This window comes from Meriones unguiculatus, chromosome 15, assembly GCF_030254825.1.
Source record: "Meriones unguiculatus strain TT.TT164.6M chromosome 15, Bangor_MerUng_6.1, whole genome shotgun sequence".
Taxonomy (NCBI): Eukaryota; Metazoa; Chordata; class Mammalia; order Rodentia; family Muridae; genus Meriones; species Meriones unguiculatus.
In genome coordinates this window covers 19882442-19887306 of record NC_083362.1, presented here as the reverse complement: position 1 = coordinate 19887306, position 4865 = coordinate 19882442, and the positions used below count along the sequence as shown (strand labels likewise).

The 4865-nt window shown below is 37.5% G+C and overlaps 1 non-coding gene across 1 annotated transcript; it reads right to left on the bottom strand.

The window, feature by feature from the left end:
- Positions 1-715: 715 nt before the first annotated feature.
- Positions 716-847, bottom strand: LOC132648139 (small nucleolar RNA SNORA17). Its single transcript, XR_009586524.1, has one exon. It is a non-coding gene; the product is annotated as a small nucleolar RNA SNORA17 (small nucleolar RNA).
- Positions 848-4865: the final 4018 nt, after the last annotated feature.

Here is a 4865-nt window from a genome sequence, read left to right as displayed (position 1 = left end):
GGTGAGAGACTGACCATTTCTCTTGCTATCACAACTCCAGCTCTCATGCTCTCTTGCCCCCAGAGATAGCTCTCTCAGTATGCTCAGATGAGGGGTGGGGCCAGTTCTGCACAGCCCTTAAGCATCAGCATCTCCCTGGGAGGCAGTCCAGACCAAGGACATCTACTTGGCCTTTGGTGGTAACAGAGCCTGCATCAGAGGCCAGCACCGCACCATGGTCCCAAATGACATCACCAGCTACTCACATCAACCTGTTTCTCCCTACCCTTGAGTCTCCAGTTCTGCCTGTCTCCATTGTGCCCATATCCTTCTGTTTCTCTTTCTCTTCCACTTCTCCAGCACTTACCTGCTCCTTTTATTGGTGCCCGGAGTCTCTGAGTGTCTCAGGGTGGTCTCAGAGTGCTATGACTTGCTTGTGCATTATGGAGTCAGGCAGGTTCTATCCCCAGGCCTGTACAGCCCAGGCCTAGTGGTCATCTCATGCTAGCTTCCTGTCATGGAACCATCACACTGGTCTGGTGGTCTTCTGTCTAGTGATCACTCTCACCTGGTTCTTGTAGTCCCAGGCAGTCTAGTCTCTTACCTGCCCCCTGTCCTGACATCCTGTCTGAGACTGCATAGGGCCAGGCTGGTAGTTGCCTCAGCCTTGCTCCTTATCTGGGAGCCCTGGTGCCAGCCTGGTGGTCATCTCAACATCACTTTTTTTTTTTTAAGGCATATTAAGTTACTAATCATTCAGACATTCATAGGTCTGAACACTAACTATAGACATGGCCTCTCTTTTCTCTGCCACCTATTGAGATACACGGGACACAGCAGCTGCACCTGTAATACCTCTAGGGGCAGTAGTCTTTCATTCAGAAGTCAATGGTTTTATTCAGGACTCAGTTGTATATTTAGTTTTTGTCATGACTCTTTGGTGACTAACAGCCATTATTATTCTCTCTATATTTTTTTATAAGTTGAATTTGAAGGAAAAAAAAATTCTGTACCTATGTAGGGTGGAATTTCTTGGAATGATTTAATTGAGCTGATTCTGAAAACAACAAATGAACAAACAAACAAAACCTACACAGGACAAAAATGCCACAAACCCCACCAGACTCAAGGAAGGGATATATGGCAGAGTTTGGAGGCAAGACAAAGAAGCAGAAACGTTGTAATTAAACTGTAATGTAAAAAAAAAAACAAAGAGCAAGAAGAAAAAAAACAAAAAGTAAGGCTCAGAACAAGAAAAATCCTCTGTTGAGCCTGATGCTGTTAGAGCAGTTGCCCAATTGCTTTGTTACCAGATCCCACAGCCATTTCAAATGGTTATAATTTCAGAGAATTTAAAACATTTCCAGTGCCATTGTTTCGTTTACATATGAGAGAACACATAGAATACTGATTGTGCCTAGCCTGGCTTATTTCATTTTGACTCATAATCTCCAGTTGCATACATATTTTCTGCAAAGTACCAAAAGAGATGAATGAAAGTAGAAAGAGTGTATTAGGGAACAGGAACGGGATTTGGCTGTTAGTGTTATAGAGAAGTAAATATCTTCAAAGTACCTATGAATATATAAAATGTCATAACACATGTACTATTTTACATAATTAATGCATACACAATAATCCCTCAGATCCAACTAGAAGGATTCTGATTTTGCTCATGGCAGCATGGCTATGGTAGGGGACAAAGCTGAGGATCATTTATACACTCTAGGAGGAAACAGAAGCATGTTTTGTTTGACTAGCTGTCAGTCTAAAGTGGATATAGACTGCGAACTATAGCATACACAACAGGAGAAAGAATTTATCTTGAAGCTATCTTTATTTTGGCCTTTATGTTTGAATGATAGGATTTTAGCTTGACAGTTGTTTTCTTCTAGCATAAATATATTTCAGTCTTGTTTGATCTCTGGCATTGCAGAAAACTTTGCTCTCAACACAGTTCATGGCAGATATTTTGTGATGTCTGTACTGTGATTCTGTGTTCACCATATGACATTTACTCCTAGCTAAAAAAAAAAAAAAAAGAATCCTTCAGAATAGATTCACTATAGTTTTTGACTTTGTGCTAATCATTGTTTACTAAGCAACGTTCTTCTGCAACCGGAGGACTAATAACCCAGTATATAACCAGAGTATTTTGTGTTGCACATACACACATACACACACAGAGACATCTATGTGTCTGTGTGAATATTTGAATTCATATACTCATGCATGCATGTGAGTGAAGGCCAGAGGTTGATACTTGGGTATCTCTCTCAAAAACTCCCTAACATATGTTTTTTTGAGGCATGTTCTTTCATTGAACCTAGAACTTTCTGGCTTGTTTTCACTGGGCCCCAAAGGCTATCTTGTCTTTGCCCTACAAGCATAGAAGCAGCAGAAGAGGATGGTTTAGTTGGCCTTTTACATGGACTCTGGCTTCCAAATTCAGGTCCTTCCACTTTTACAATACTTTCCTGACTATGCCTTCTTCCCACCCCCACTTCCTGATTCTCGGACATAGGTAAGTAAAGAGGAAACACTGTTTCTTTTGGTCGATAATGAAGATTCTGTTCCCCAACTCTAGATATAGAAAAGGGTCATTAATTATTTTATTGGTCTTCAGGACTATCTGTGATGGAGTTTTGACCAGAATGAAATTAGTGGCTATCGCTTGACTGGAAGAATCCAAGAAACTCACTTAAAGACATAACAGCTTACTTACTAGTTCTGTGTTTGATAATTCAAAATGTGTTAAGTGGGTTGACCTCATTTTTTTTTCTGCTTCTTGACATAGTACAAAAGGTTAAAAAAATAGAACTTTGTTTTTTCTATTGACTCATATCCATGTCTTTCCTTTAGGAATATGATGAGTGAAGTCACATAGTGAAAAAGGACTGTAACATAAAGGAACCTGTGTTTTAAAAAATTTAATCCTTAATTTTCCAATTCTTAACATCTTCTTTTGTGAAAAGAAACAAATCCCATATTTTGTTAACCTGCAAAAATGTCTTTGTGCATGTGTGAAGGGTTTTAACTGAATAATCCAACACAGATTTAATATTTAAAAGGCACATGGTTAAAGAAAAGTTTATTAGTTTTCAAACTTGAGCAAATGAAATCACAGATTAGAATAAAAAGGCACTAGTAGAGTGAAATTATGCAAAGAGCAGATGTCTAGAGTTCCTTTGGACAGAGAGCGAAGAAGAAAGGGAAGCTAACGGAGTGAGGCTCTGGGTTTTATGCTCTACGAACAGGATAAATACAAGATTATTTTCAAGGTAAAGAAGTTATATGTGACTTAATTACTTTTGTTTGCTTTTTATCAAGTCCATGAACATATTATGAAATATCATTGCACCTTTTATTATTCTTTTTAATTCTAGGTGCAGAATAATTAATACATATGTTGAAAATATAAGTTTGTACCAATTGTTTCAAGAAACTGAAATGAACTTTGTCTGCCTGATATTAGCTAATAATTTCCAAACTATTTAAACTTAAAGATCTTAATTGTAAACAACCTGTCATGGTGTGAGTAATCTAGTGAGTTAGTGGTTGTCTACCACTAAATATCATGGATTGGTGAGTATGTACAAGATTAACAGTGATTTCTTTACATACGCTTAAGTATATAATGGTTTTCTTTTCATGACTCTAATGCATACACTTCTCTTTTCTTCAGTATCTACATGGAATTTCTCAGTAGTTATATATTAAAGCCAAATTGGTAAATCCTTAGGGATTCATTAGTTTGGGTTTGAGAATAGAGATTAAAAAAAAAAATCGAGTTTAACATACATCGCTTCCAAGTCCTGTACTGTCCAGGGAAGATATAACCCTGACATTTACTCTCGATTCATGGACAGCCTGTTCTGAGACCAATTTTTGTGGTTTCATTTGGGTTCAGTGCCTAATTCTAATGCCAGTTGGTAAGAATGGAGAAATGAACTAACTCCTAGAGGAGTTTCCAAACCCGCAGAGCTAAGCAAGGGGTAGAGATTTTGAGTTTCAGGTTTCCTATGGTTTCAAATGAAAGGAGACAAAGGCAAAATGCAGTGTACATGACATTTGTGCAGGAAGACCAATATAAAGTGCCCTGGGACTGCTTCAGTGAGGTTTGAGTCTCCCTCACCCTTCCGCAGGAGGGAGAGCTTTCCCTCTGCATCCTCTGCTCTTCACAGGGATCAAAGAAAATGATCTTCCCCAGGACCAACCTTCAGAGAAAAGGATTCCTTTAGTTTTCCTGCTTACTCATCGAAATGAATTTAAACCATGCTCTTACATACGCACTCAAAATCATCTTTATCCTCTCTTTTGCCCTAAAATTTAAGAAGTCTATACACAAAACGATGCCACAATATCATAACTATTATTTTTTCTAAAATATTTTCTGAAACTGGAGTTAAAACAGTATAAAATGAAATATCAACGTATGTCAAGTAATGTCATAAAGTAACTTTACTTTCTAAAATATCAGATTAAAGTGGATTCAAAAATTATTATTTCATGAAATATCAATGCATTATTTATGCAAAGAAAGGATAACATAAAATTCTGTGGTTCTGACACACAAATTTTATATCTATTTCTTTTATGTAAATGTTCAGGGAATTACCTCTAACATTCTGATTTTTTATTTGAGTTAAAAATAAGGAAGATAGAGGCCCTCTGTGCTAGTTTCCTGTCTTGTTCCCTGTTTTCACTTTCTTCTGATGTCTATCGGGTTTGCTTTTCTTAATGAAGATTGACTATATTACCCAGGTTCCTCCTTCTTGCATAGCTTCTATAAGTGTACAGATTTTAGTATGATTTTCCTTTATCTTATGTCTAATATCCACTTATAAGTGAGTATATACCATGTGTGTCTTTCTGCTTCTGGGATA